Source organism: Haliotis rubra, unplaced genomic scaffold (assembly GCF_003918875.1).
Source record: "Haliotis rubra isolate DU_JTF1 unplaced genomic scaffold, ASM391887v1 Scf2757, whole genome shotgun sequence".
NCBI lineage: Eukaryota > Metazoa > Mollusca > Gastropoda > Lepetellida > Haliotidae > Haliotis > Haliotis rubra.
The window spans coordinates 1-14,674 of NW_025766844.1; the positions used below are offsets into that span (position 1 = coordinate 1).

Here is a 14,674-nt window from a genome sequence, read left to right on the forward strand (position 1 = left end):
TACAGTATGCTTCGTTCGGTTACGTGACTGCACTAAGTGGGAGGCAAAATGGAATATACTTGAAACCTAGTAGGGATGTTGGTAGGCTCATGTGGGGGAGAGGCCTCCTAGAAAAAGAAGGATGTGATAAAGAGTAGAAAGGGAAAAGATCACGTTAAACAAATCTTGATGTATATTATTTATTACTACTCATCATATTTTGAACATATGGTCATGGAATGTAAATGGTCTAAGAGATGTGAAAGTTTGAACAAGTATTAGCACTTATCAACGTCACATGTAGACATAGCATTTCTACAAGGAGGCTACCAGGATGAAATTTTGTCCAATAACTATAAGCATATATTTCCCCGGAAAAATCTTATTTTACGAAAATTCCGAAGCAAAGGGAATTATGCGTCCACTTGGGGGTGTAGCTATTTTGGTATCATAAAACTGTAATACCAAATTAACATGGTAACAGGGAGATTCTGAGGGCAGACTATTAGAAGCAGAAGTTGATGTGGATGGTAAAACATATTACTTACTGAATGTATATGCTCCTAATGTAGCCTCGATGAAGGTTAACATTTTATAAAGAACTGGAAAAGTGGATAGAGACCAAATAATATGATTGGCCGGAGGAGATTTTAATGATATACTAAATCCTACGTTGGACAAAGAGACAAACAACAAAACATTTAATCTTAAAAGCAGTTGATGCTCTGGCTTCTATCATTCAACAGCATAGCATGGTTGACGTTTGGAACACAAAATTATGATAAAGGGAATTCTCAAGAATCAAAGTGTAAATGGTGTTTAAAACAATGAAATCCAAATTTGATTTTTTTTTTTTTCTTTTGTCTAGACACCTTTTAAACAATACCATAAATTGTTATATTAAATGCAAGATAAGTGATCACAACATTGTGTCCACTTAAACTTGATTTAATTGATATCGAAAGAGGGTCCCTGGAATTTGGATTTTTAATAGTAGGCTTTTGGAAGATGGGTATATTTTTATAAAAATTCATAGCATTGTTGAGGAAGCTCAAACTTATCCACTTTTGAAACAGAACCACTCATCTGGTGGGACAACTTGAAAATCAAATGAAAAAAGTTCTCAAAATATTATTCTAGTAAACGAAGCAGAAGTAAGAAGTTGGCAAGACTGATTATTACAAAACTCAAAATAAACTTCAGAAATGAATATCACAAATTATGGCTACTATACCTGGTTATGGATACACAACTGTGTGATTTAGAAAGAAAATGGAAGATTATGACAATATTACTTGCGAGGGGTGCTATTTAAAGATCAAAGCACAATTGACTCTTGAGTCAGATCGATGCACTTCATATTTTTTGAATTTGGAAAAATCCAAATTAACAAGCTAACTCGATCAAAGAGCTCATTGCTGAAGATGGAACATTGTTGTTGACGACGGAAGACTATTTGTAAACGCTGCACAATCTTTTCTATGAAAAAGTTATACACAAATGAAGCACTTGATTATTATAAGGAACTAGGAAGTTGTAAATATGATACACAAATCTATCAATGATGAACAGAAAGAATATTGTGATCTTCCTATTTCTGTAGAGACAAATGACAGATGCACTGAAAGGAATGAAACGTAACAAAACTCAACAGGTCCTGATGGTCTGACTGTTGAATTTTACCTGAGGTTTTGCGGAGAATTTTATCCTCTTTTTCATCATGTCACTAAAGAGTATTTTGAAGAGAAGGAATTATCTCGTTCTATGAAAGCTAAGCGTCATTACGGTTTGTTCTATATAAAAAAGGTGATAAAAAGGATATAAAATGTTACAGACCTATTTCACTAATTAATGTTGATTGTAAATTAATATCCCGCACATTGTCATTAAGACTAAAGTCTGTATTGTCAGATATTATCTCCCTGAACATAAAGCATGTTGTGTACCTGGGAGAGACATTGCACTAATAATTTACATTCTTTGAGAGATATAGTTGATATTGTTGATCCTTGTGAGAGAAGATGAGGATGCGTTTTGATCAAAATAGATCAAAGAGAAAGCTTTTGACAGAGTTTCACACAGTTACATCGTTAGATATTTTACAGAAATTCAATTTTGGGATCATTTTATAACTTGGGTAAAATTTTATATACAGACATTAAAAGTTCTGTCAAGTGTAATGGACATTTAAAATTCATATTTCAAATTATCACGTGGGAGTAAAGGCAGGGAGATCCAGTGAGCTCGATGTTAATTTGTTCTTATATCCAAACCATTAAATTTGTTGATAAAACACAACCCTCTCATTCAAGGTATCAAAATAAAAAACATTTCATCTTTAATCTATCAACAATGCTGATGACACCACAAAATACTGTATCTCAAAATGTGAGCTCTACTGCTGAATCTTTTCGCACAGTCAACCTTATATTGTTTGTGGGCAACGGGTGCCAAAATCAACATTGAAAAAATCTAGAAATTTTGTTATTGAGGCAAAAATAGGTTTCATTGATTTTTTTAATCAACTCCCGGTTAAAGTTAAGAGATTGTATAGAAATACTAGGCATTTACTTTGGTACCGGATAAAACACTGTGTGAAACACCAAATTGGGAAAAGAAAATACTAAAATACAAATGCTATTAAATTCTTGGCTTCGAAGACAACTGATTCTTTACAAGGCAGAGCCATTGTAATAAATGTACTTATAAGCTCCTCGCTTGTGGTATATATGTTTACTGTAATACCCTGTTCCACAGTGGGTTGAAAATAAATTTGCTCAGATGTTTTAGGAAGTTTTTGTGGCGCACAATAAGACTGCCAAAATAGCATTTGATAACTTGCGATGGTGTTTGTGTTGTTGATGGAGGTTTAAATCTTCCAAGCTTACGCTGCTTAAAAAAAAAGTATGCATTGAGGCTAAAATTGTTGAGAGCTTTCGTCCAATGGGGCCAGCTCAGCTCGTATTTGGAAAACAAACCATGGAATATTTTATATGTCTCATCTCCTGACAATGAACTTGGGGGTTTCATGCCTTATCTCTTGAATATGATAAGTCTTACTTACAGAATATGTAAGCCCTTTTTTATGCTGAGCTTTTCAAGCTGCATGGAATACAAAATTAATGAAGGAAAAGACTCATTACTTCATAATAAAATGGATATAATGAGATCAATCACTGTTTAAAAATCCACTGATTACATTTTAATGGAAAAACTCTCATGTTTCAATCCCGTTCATTTCAAATTAGGATTATTTGTATTAAACATATTTGCTTTGAAATCATTCCTAAATTCATTGTCTAGAACAAATTATTGAGAAAATAGTCCATGACACCTTACCTGCAGAGGATGGAACACAAGTACAATACAACAATGTTATAGGATTATTTTTATACGCGCTTCCACACAGAGTGGAAAAGGATCATTTTATCTATTTGTTGGCAAAAAACTTCCCTCATGGGACATTATCTACACAATTGCTGAACAGGATGTATCTGTTGAAGCATTTACAGCTAAATATTGTTATAGAAATTTTCAGGAAAAAATATTTCAAGGAACCAGTAGCTATCTGCTGAACGGGATAACATTGCCTTAGATATTAATTGTAAAAGATATTTGAAAGCTAAATGTATGGCAAACAGATAAATCATCAGATTCTGTAGAGTTAGATTTCAAAATTGCTCATAATATTGTCTTTACATATGAAAACTCTCGAAAATTGGACTGTCAAACACAGATGTTTGCCCAAGTGTGTCTAAGTGAAACAGAAGACATTTTAAATCTCTCTTCATCTATTGCAAAGGTTATCTTCCTTGCAAACAATAGTAATTGAAATGTTGGACCAGATGTGTGCCATGATTCAGGGTTTACCTTTGGACAGCTGTCACTCTGGTTACCCTGTTCGGATTCCTACCAGAAAAGAAATTGTCATATAAACCATTCATAGATATTGTATTGTCAATATATCGTCTGTCTGTGTATTGTTAAAAGGGAGAGTTATAATGACAAGTCACAACACCATCTCATTTGATGTGAGGGCATTATTCAAGACTATGATAAGGCGCCATTTTAGATATTTGCTGTTTAAATATTCGGAAAGTAAATCAATCACGATATCTTCATTCAAAATACATTATGACCAACACATACATGGAGTTGAACGGAAATGAGGTTGTTCCTAAACGATCCGTTAGATTAAGATGCTTTTCACCGTTAAGTATATATATTTCTAAGGAGTAAAACTGTTTTCACTTGGAAATGTGTTGTATAGTCATAAATGCATATTGTTATAAAACTGTACAAAACTATTGAATATCTTTCCTGCCTTTAGAAATGAACTGTTAGTCGCTGCCACCTAAACTCTGTGATAACTCTTTTAAATTTTGGGTGTTAGTGTCAGCACTGTCTGCATCTGTAATAATCTCATCATGTGAATAAATGTTTTAAAGAAAAAAAAAAAAGCGCTCGCTTAGCATGCGAGAGGTACCGGGATCGATACCCGGATTCTCCAGTTCTTTTGCACTTTATTGTTTTGTGAAATAGACTTGTTATTTGTCTCTTTATGAAATGTCATGAACAGGGGACTAGCACACATGACAAGAACGCCCTTTTGCATACGGGAGGCGCTGCACTGATACCCGGATTCGGCAAAAGAAATTCACTTTTCTTTGGGGGCTCAAATATGAACATTGCATTCAGTTGTCTCAGTCCGGTTCTACCCTCTTCACATTTGTTACATGTTCAAATGACATTCTACGAACACACATACACTGACTCCCAAACCTGAAAGCATGTTTTCTCAAAGCTGAAGCAACACATCTGTTACTGTGAGGGACAATCAAGGTCGGCTGTCATGGCGCCAAAGCGGTTCAGCTGATTGGCAAGAATACAGTTAATGAAGACACACCAACGTTATCGTAAGGGGAATTAAGCTCAAATGGTAGAGCGCTCGCTTAGCATGCGAGAGGTACCGGGATCGATACCCGGATTCTCCAGTTCTTTTGCACTTTATAGTTTTGTGAAATAGTCTTGTTATTTGTCTCTTTATGAATGTCATGAACAGGGGACTAGCACACATGACAGAACGCCCCTTTGCATACGGGAGGCGCTCGCACTGATACCCGGATTCGGCAAAAGAAATTCACTCTTTGGGGCTCAAATATGAACATTGCATTCAGTTGTCTCAGTCCGGTTCTACCCACTTCACATTTGTTACATGTTCAAATGACATTCTACGATTGTTCCACACACATACACTGACTCCCAAACCTGAAAGCATGTTTTCTCAAAGCTGAAGCAACACATCTGTTACTGTGAGGACAATCAAGGTCGGCTGTCATGGCGCCAAAGCGGTTCAGCTGATTGTCAAGAATACAGTTAATGAAGACACACCAATGTTCATCGTAAGGGGAATTAGCTCAAATGGTAGAGCGCTCGCTTAGCATGCGAGAGGTACCGGGATCGATACCCGGATTCTCCAGTTCTTTTTGCACTTTATAGTTTTGTGAAATAGTCTTGTTATTTGTCTCTTTATGAATGTCATGAACAGGGGGACTAGCACACATGACAGAACGCCCCTTTTGCATACGGGAGGCGCTCGCACTGATACCCGGATTCGGCAAAAGAAATTCACTTTCTTTGGGGCTCAAATATGAACATTGCATTCAGTTGTCTCAGTCCGGTTCTACCCACTTCACATTTGTTACATGTTCAAATGACATTCTACGCACACACATACACTGACTCCCAAACCTGAAAGCATGTTTTCTCAAAGCTGAAGCAACACATCTGTTACTGTGAGGACAATCAAGGTCGGCTGTCATGGCGCCAAAGCGGTTCAGCTGATTGTCAAGAATACAGTTAATGAAGACACACCAATGTTCATCGTAAGGGGAATTAGCTCAAATGGTAGAGCGCTCGCTTAGCATGCGAGAGGTACCGGGATCGATACCCGGATTCTCCAGTTCTTTTTGCACTTTATAGTTTTGTGAAATAGTCTTGTTATTTGTCTCTTTATGAATGTCATGAACAGGGGACTAGCACACATGACAGAACGCCCCTTTGCATACGGGAGGCGCTCGCACTGATACCCGGATTCGGCAAAGAAATTCACTTTCTTTGGGGCTCAAATATGAACATTGCATTCAGTTGTCTCAGTCCGGTTCTACCCTCTTCACATTTGTTACATGTTCAAATGACATTCTACGCACACACATACACTGACTCCCAAACCTGAAAGCATGTTTTTTCAAAGCTGAAGCAACACATCTGTTACTGTGAGGACAATCAAGGTCGGCTGTCATGGCGCCAAAGCGGTTCAGCTGATTGTCAAGAATACAGTTAATGAAGACACACCAATGTTCATCGTAAGGGGAATTAGCTCAAATGGTAGAGCGCTCGCTTAGCATGCGAGAGGTACCGGCATCGATACCCGGATTCTCCAGTTCTTTTTGCACTTTATAGTTTTGTGAAATAGTCTTGTTATTTGTCTCTTTATGAATGTCACGAACAGGGGGACTAGCACACATGACAGAACGCCCCTTTTGCATACGGGAGGCGCTCGCACTGATACCCGGATTGGGCAAAAGAAATTCACTTTCTTTGGGGCTCAAATATGAACATTGCATTCAGTTGTCTCAGTCCGGTTCTACCCTCTTCACATTTGTTACATGTTCAAATGACATTCTACGCACACACATACACTGACTCCCAAACCTGAAAGCATGTTTTCTCAAAGCTGAAGCAACACATCTGTTACTGTGAGAGGACAATCAAGGTCGGCTGTCATGGCGCCAAAGCGGTTCAGCTGATTGTCAAGAATACAGTTAATGAAGACACACCAATGTTCATCGTAAGGGGAATTAGCTCAAATGGTAGAGCGCTCGCTTAGCATGCGAGAGGTACCGGGATCGATACCCGGATTCTCCAGTTCTTTTTGCACTTTATAGTTTTGTGAAATAGTCTTGTTATTTGTCTCTTTATGAATGTCATGAACAGGGGGACTAGCACACATGACAGAACGCCCCTTTTGCATACGAGAGGCGCTCGCACTGATACCCGGATTGGGCAAAAGAAATTCACTTTCTTTGGGGCTCAAATATGAACATTGCATTCAGTTGTCTCAGTCCGGTTCTACCCTCTTCACATTTGTTACATGTTCAAATGACATTCTACGCACACACATACACTGACTCCCAATCCTGAAAGCATGTTTTCTCAAAGCTGAAGCAACACATCTGTTACTGTCAGGACAATCAAGGTCGGCTGTCATGGCGCCAAAGCGGTTCAGCTGATTGTCAAGAATACAGTTAATGAAAACACACCAATGTTCATCGTAAGGGGAATTAGCTCAAATGGTAGAGCGCTCGCTTAGCATGCGAGAGGTACCGGGATCGATACCCGGATTCTCCAGTTCTTTTTGCACTTTATAGTTTTGTGAAATAGTCTTGTTATTTGTCTCTTTATGAATGTCACGAACAGGGGGACTAGCACACATGACAGAACGCCCCTTTTGCATACGGGAGGCGCTCGCACTGATACCCGGATTGGGCAAAAGAAATTCACTTTCTTTGGGGCTCAAATATGAACATTGCATTCAGTTGTCTCAGTCCGGTTCTACCCTCTTCACATTTGTTACATGTTCAAATGACATTCTACGCACACACATACACTGACTCCCAAACCTGAAAGCATGTTTTCTCAAAGCTGAAGCAACACATCTGTTACTGTGAGGGACAATCAAGGTCGTCTGTCATGGCGCCAAAGAGACACACCAACGTTATCGTCAGGGGAATTAGCTCAAATGGTAGAGCGCTCGCTTAGCATGCGAGAGGTACCGGGATCGATACCCGGATTCTCCAGTTCTTTTTGCACTTTATAGTTTTGTGAAATAGTCTTGTTATTTGTCTCTTTATGAATGTCATGAACAGGGGACTAGCACACATGACAGAACGCCCCTTTGCATACGGGAGGCGCTCGCACTGATACCCGGATTCGGCAAAGAAATTCACTTTCTTTGGGGCTCAAATATGAACATTGCATTCAGTTGTCTCAGTCCGGTTCTACCCTCTTCACATTTGTTACATGTTCAAATGACATTCTACGCACACACATACACTGACTCCCAAACCTGAAAGCATGTTTTCTCAAAGCTGAAGCAACACATCTGTTACTGTGAGGGACAATCAAGGTCGGCTGTCATGGCGCCAAAGCGGTTCAGCTGATTGTCAAGAATACAGTTAATGAAGACACACCAATGTTCATCGTAAGGGGAATTAGCTCAAATGGTAGAGCGCTCGCTTAGCATGCGAGAGGTACCGGGATCGATACCCGGATTCTCCAGTTCTTTTTGCACTTTATAGTTTTGTGAAATAGTCTTGTTATTTGTCTCTTTATGAATGTCATGAACAGGGGGACTAGCACACATGACAGAACGCCCCTTTTGCATACGGGAGGCGCTCGCACTGATACCCGGATTCGGCAAAAGAAATTCACTTTCTTTGGGGCTCAAATATGAACATTGCATTCAGTTGTCTCAGTCCGGTTCTACCCTCTTCACATTTGTTACATGTTCAAATGACATTCTACGCACACACATACACTGACTCCCAAACCTGAAAGCATGTTTTCTCAAAGCTGAAGCAACACATCTGTTACTGTGAGGACAATCAAGGTCGGCTGTCATGGCGCCAAAGCGGTTCAGCTGATTGTCAAGAATACAGTTAATGAAGACACACCAATGTTCATCGTAAGGGGAATTAGCTCAAATGGTAGAGCGCTCGCTTAGCATGCGAGAGGTACCGGGATCGATACCCGGATTCTCCAGTTCTTTTTGCACTTTATAGTTTTGTGAAATAGTCTTGTTATTTGTCTCTTTATGAATGTCATGAACAGGGGACTAGCACACATGACAGAACGCCCCTTTGCATACGGGAGGCGCTCGCACTGATACCCGGATTCGGCAAAAGAAATTCACTTTCTTTGGGGCTCAAATATGAACATTGCATTCAGTTGTCTCAGTCCGGTTCTACCCTCTTCACATTTGTTACATGTTCAAATGACATTGTACGCACACACATACACTGACTCCCAAACCTGAAAGCATGTTTTCTCAAAGCTGAAGCAACACATCTGTTACTGTGAGGACAATCAAGGTCGGCTGTCATGGCGCCAAAGCGGTTCAGCTGATTGTCAAGAATACAGTTAATGAAAACACACCAATGTTCCATCGTAAGGGGAATTAGCTCAAATGGTAGAGCGCTCGCTTAGCATGCGAGAGGTACCGGGATCGATACCCGGATTCTCCAGTTCTTTTTGCACTTTATAGTTTTGTGAAATAGTCTTGTTATTTGTCTCTTTATGAATGTCATGAACAGGGGGACTAGCACACATGACAGAACGCCCCTTTTGCATACGGGAGGCGCTCGCACTGATACCCGGATTCGGCAAAAGAAATTCACTTTCTTTGGGGCTCAAATATGAACATTGCATTCAGTTGTCTCAGTCCGGTTCTACCCACTTCACATTTGTTACATTGTTATGAGAATGTCTTATATATCTATACATAATTCTGTATATATATTTATAAATCTGAAGTCATTCTAAAATATATTTACATTCCCTAAAATACCTGTTCACCTTAATTGAGAAGCTATGCTTACCAGTGACCACTCTCCATTGTCTATTAAGCTGGGGTAATGAAAAACGATGTTATATAATTGTAGCTTGGGTTTTGACTTGTTCAAGCAAGGTAACAAAAAGTGATCAGTGCCCAGGTCGGGAGTGAACGGAATGGATTGGCCATGTCGGCAAGTTTAAAACTATCTACTTAAATATGCCATGTCGGCATAGTGAGATTTCATGTGAAGGATTATATGTGATATTATTCTGAGGAATGTGATGGAGAAGGAACAATTGTATATCCGTGTGATAACCAAAGTAAGACTTTTAACATATACCATGATACTTGTTTTGAACATTTTGTATATATGTATAGACTGCCAGTATTAAAACTATTTTAAATTGTTGTGTGATCTCTCCACTCGTAACAAATTGGGGGCTCGTCCGGGATCTGTTCATTTAACCATTTGGAATGTTGTTTCCTAAACAGATAAAGGGAAACTTGTGCAACTAAAGCACTCATTTACATCACTCACGTATCATTTCAAATTCAAATTGTTCATTGTTTTATTGTTCAGTGTAAATAGAAAGCACAACAATTAGTAGTCATGGAATTCAAAGTGAAGGATTTTGTACAGACAATTAGTGTTGAAGATATCCTTGCATTGAAGAAATCTGAAGTAATACAGGTGGCAACGTATTATCAGGTTGACATTGACCCGTTGTCTAGGAAATCCCATATTCAAAACCTTTGTGATAGAATACTTGAGTGGATGAAAATATTTTAGATGAGAGTCTTGAACCTAAAACAAAAGTCAAGAGTGAACAAATCATCTTAATGGAATTAGAGGTCCAAAAGAGGAATTAGAGGTCCAAAAGAAAAAGAGCATACAGAAGGGAATTGAGATCCAGGCAATAAGATATTCAGAAGCTGGAGTTAGAGCTGAAGATAAAACAGCAGAAACTAGGTGATGAGAAGAATAAGGGATTTGATGTGGCAAAATTTGTGAAACTTATTCCCCGTTTCAAGAAAAATGAGGTTGATAAGTTCTTTTTTGCATTTTGAAAAGTTAGCTACAAATTTGAAATGGCCTGAAGAATCATGGACTACACTTGTTCAGAGTGTTCTCATAAGTAGGCAAAGCTCAGGAAGTTTATGCAGCTCTATCCATTGATCAGAGCTCTGATTATCAAGTGGTTAAGAGTGTCATACTGAAAGCTTATGAGTTAGTTCCTTGAGGCTTATCGGCAAAAGTTTAGAAACTGTAGAAAGCATGAAGGACAGACTTACGTTGAGTTTGCTAGAAACAAGGTTATGATGTTTGATAGATGGTGTTCATCCAAAGAGATAAACAAGGATTATGAGAAATTGAAACAACTCATGCTGGTTGAGGGAGTTCAAAAGGTGTATTCCATGTCACATTAAAACCTATTTGGATGAACAGAAGGCTGAATCATTAGAGGCAAGCAGCTACTCTAGCAGATGACTATGCACTTTACATAAGGCTTCACTGCGAAGTGCAGATTACCATAGTAGAGGGAAGTTTGGTTCTTCTTTTTAAGGCTTCAGGGGGAGTAGTTTTTCCCTGGGTCCAATGTTACATGCGGTAATGCTACAGGTCATGGATTGTCTCAGCCTTCAGCTAGAGGTCCTAACAATAATGAGATGGCAGGTAGAGCACTTAGTTCTCGACAGGGGAAACCCGTCAGCAGGATTGATGAGTTCAGGGCCAGTGTGTTCTTATTGTAAGAAAAAGGGACATTTGTTAAGTGCATGTTGGAAATTGAAGAACAAATCTCAGAGTGAACAGTCGCCACATGCTCTTGCCTCAGTGATATCACATCAGTTGTCTCAAGTGGATGTTGAGGGGTGTGCAGGTAGACAAGGCCCCTTTGGAAAATGGTTATTCTCCTTTTATGTCAAAGGATTGGTGTCCTTAGTGGGTGATAGGTCTGTCTCAAAACCTGTAGATATCCTGAGAGATACTGGAGCCCTCAGACTCTTATGCTAGAAGATTATCTACCATTTTCTGAGAAAAACGTACACAGGAACCAGTGTCCTAATGCGGGGGAATTGGGGGTTACATTAAGGTACCACTTCATGACGTCCATTTGAAGTTGGATTTAGTGACAAGGATCTGTTAGGGTTGGCATCATGTCAACGTTGCCAGTACCACCAGGTGTATAACTTATCATGGGCAATGATATTGCAGAAGATAAGGTTTAGCTGATCTACCTAAGGTTAGTGAGATACCGTGTGCCAAGCAGGAGGAGAGAGACAAGATAAGAGTATACCCTTCTTGTGCAGTTACTGGGGCTATGACGCAACAGAAAGCAAAGTCAAAAGAAAAGTCTGACATTCCTAGATGCAGGGAAATTGATTTATCTGAGACTTTTATCAGTCATCTTGATGAAAGGTGAGGAAGTGACACCTTCCAATGTTAGAAATGGGGATGGGAAACTGATAAAGGGGACAGATGTGTTTCTAAAGGAAGTACACCTATTGTTGATAAGTTCACATTTTCTGAGGAACCAATTGTTGATGCTTCAAAGGGAGAAACTTATTGAAGAACAGAAGATGAATCAGAACTTAGGGTTACTAAGAGACAAAGCTGTTTCTGAGAAAGATAGTCATAGGGAGGCAGTATGCTATTACCTTAAATCAGGTGTTTTGATGAGGAAGTGGAGACCTCCAGAATAGTTCAGCAGATGAGGGAATGGAACATACTGCACCAGATTGTCAATCCACCAGTGTATGAACATGAGATTCTTAGCCTAGGGCATGATACTTTTACTTGCAGGACACTTAGGGGTTAACAAGACCTACCAAAGATCGTAACTCATTTCTATTGGCCAGGAATTCCAGAATGATGTCAGGAAATTCTGCCAGAACTATGTCACACGTGTCAAATGGTCGGTAAACCTAACCAGAAGATAACAAAATATCCCTTTTGCAACCCTATTCCAACGGTTGAAGAACCATTCAGCAGGGTCATAATAGATTGTGTTGGACCCCTCCCTCGCACACGGACAGGGAAATGTCTATTTGTTGACAATAATATTGTGCATCTACACGTTTTCCTGAAGCTATTCCTTTAATGAACATTAAGACTCCTGCCATTGTCAAAGCGTTGATTAAGTCTATTCACTCTAGTAGGGTTGCCAAAGTCCATCCAGTCAGATCAGGGATCTAACTTTTATGTCTGGGGATATTTCAGCAGGTTATGAATGAGTTAGGTATCACTCAGTATAGTTCAAGTGCCTATCATCCTGGAGTCACAGGGTGCTCTTGAGCGATTCCATCAAACGCTAAAAGAATATGCTTAAGGCTTATTGTGAAGACAATCAGAAAGACTGGGACGAAGGGATTCCATACATGTTGTTTGCAGCTAGAGGGGAATCAGTACAAGGAATCACTGGGTTTTCAGTCCTTTTGAGTTAGTATTTGGACGTACAGTTCGGGGACCATTAAAGTACCTGAAGGAGAGTGGCTAGATGAGGATACAGAAATGATTCTGCTTGATTACCTTTCAAACTTCAAAGAGAGGTTTACTAAGGCTTGTAGCATTGCAAAACAAAACCTGCAGGATAGTCAAGAGAAGATGAAAACCTGGTATGATACAAAAAGCAGAACATAGAAGAGTTTGTGGCGGGTGACAAAGTACTCATCCTTCCTGCCAATACCAGGACATCCATTTAGAGCTAGGTTCTATGGCCCATATCTTGTACACAGGAAATTGAGTGACACAGATTATGAAATAGAAACTCCAGATCGGAGGAAGGCCAAAAGAGTTTGTCATATCAATATGATGAAACCATACTATGATAGGTATGCTGAAACTGTACCAAAGACTGTGAGTGTTAGCACAATAGACACAGTAGAAATAACTGAGAATGATACATTGGCTAGAGACTCTTGTACAAAAGAGCAAAGAACCTGGTGTGAAGCTTAATAACTCTGATGTCTTAAGCAATCTAGATTCTAAGTTAGCACATGTGACTCAGGAACAGAAGATAGAACTGGAGGAGTTAATTCACGAGTACTCACATTTATTTCCAGATGTACCATCTAGGACAGATTGTATCTATCATGATATAGATGTAGAGTCAACTCCTGTTAAGCAACATGCTTATCAGTATGAACCCAATCAAATTGAGAAAGCTCAGCTTAGAACTGAGATTCAATACATGTTGGACAATAACATCATCAGAACCCAGCAATGGCCTTGGAGTTCTCCATGTATACTTGTACCTAAGGCTGGATGGGGTGTTCGACTATGCAATAATTACAAACGAGTCAATGCTCTCTCCAAATCTGATTCCTATCCAATGCCTAGAATAGATGATTGTATTGATAGGATAGGAAAAGCTAGATATGTAAGCAAATTTGATTTATTGAAGGGATACTGGCAGATCCGTTAACAGATAGGGCAAAACAAGTATCAGCATTGGATTTACCCCAGAAGGCTTATATCAATATAATGTGATGCCTTTTGGATTGAAAAATGCACCAGCTACCTTTCAAAGACTTATCAACTCCATCACAGGAAGAATTGACCAGTGTGATGCATACATTGATGACGTCATCGTGGCTACTGACGAGTGGGATGATCAGATCAAGACCATTCGGATGTTGTTTGACTCTGTAACACAGAAGCCAAACTCACTATCAACTTGACCAAGAGTGAGATTTGTAGAAAGCCACAGTAACTTATTTAGGTCATGTTGTGGGACAAGGTGAAGTTAAACCAGTACAGGCCAAAAAATACAAGCTGTGAACATGTATCCAGAACCTACAAACAGGAAAGAATTGATGAGATTCTTAGGAATGGCTGGATATTATCGCCGTTTTTGCCAGAACTTTCTCCCAAGTAGCAGCACCACTGACCAACCTACTGAAGAAAGACTGCAAATTTATCTGGGAAGAATGTCAATGGCAGGCATTTGAGAAAATCAAAGCTATTCTGACTAATGCGCCTGTGCTAGTAGTGCCTGACTTCAACAAAGCCTTTCAAGCTCTGTGTTGATGCATGTGACATAGGAGCAGGAGTAGTGTTACAACAAGAAGACACTTTGG

At 39.3% G+C, this 14,674-nt stretch overlaps 9 non-coding genes across 9 annotated transcripts; all 9 read left to right on the plus strand.

The window, feature by feature from the left end:
• Positions 1-4,899: 4,899 nt before the first annotated feature.
• Trnaa-agc lies at positions 4,900-4,973 on the plus strand. Its single transcript has one exon. It is a non-coding gene; the product is annotated as a tRNA-Ala (tRNA).
• A 412-nt stretch (positions 4,974-5,385) lies between these two features.
• Trnaa-agc lies at positions 5,386-5,458 on the plus strand. The gene has a single exon. It is a non-coding gene; the product is annotated as a tRNA-Ala (tRNA).
• Positions 5,459-5,868: 410 nt separating this feature from the next.
• Trnaa-agc lies at positions 5,869-5,941 on the plus strand. Its single transcript has one exon. It is a non-coding gene; the product is annotated as a tRNA-Ala (tRNA).
• An 892-nt stretch (positions 5,942-6,833) lies between these two features.
• On the plus strand, positions 6,834-6,906 carry Trnaa-agc. Its single transcript has one exon. It is a non-coding gene; the product is annotated as a tRNA-Ala (tRNA).
• A 410-nt stretch (positions 6,907-7,316) lies between these two features.
• Trnaa-agc lies at positions 7,317-7,389 on the plus strand. The gene has a single exon. It is a non-coding gene; the product is annotated as a tRNA-Ala (tRNA).
• A 376-nt stretch (positions 7,390-7,765) lies between these two features.
• On the plus strand, positions 7,766-7,838 carry Trnaa-agc. Its single transcript has one exon. It is a non-coding gene; the product is annotated as a tRNA-Ala (tRNA).
• A 408-nt stretch (positions 7,839-8,246) lies between these two features.
• On the plus strand, positions 8,247-8,319 carry Trnaa-agc. The gene has a single exon. It is a non-coding gene; the product is annotated as a tRNA-Ala (tRNA).
• Positions 8,320-8,729: 410 nt separating this feature from the next.
• On the plus strand, positions 8,730-8,802 carry Trnaa-agc. The gene has a single exon. It is a non-coding gene; the product is annotated as a tRNA-Ala (tRNA).
• Positions 8,803-9,211: 409 nt separating this feature from the next.
• Trnaa-agc lies at positions 9,212-9,284 on the plus strand. Its single transcript has one exon. It is a non-coding gene; the product is annotated as a tRNA-Ala (tRNA).
• The last annotated feature ends 5,390 nt before the right edge of the window (positions 9,285-14,674 follow it).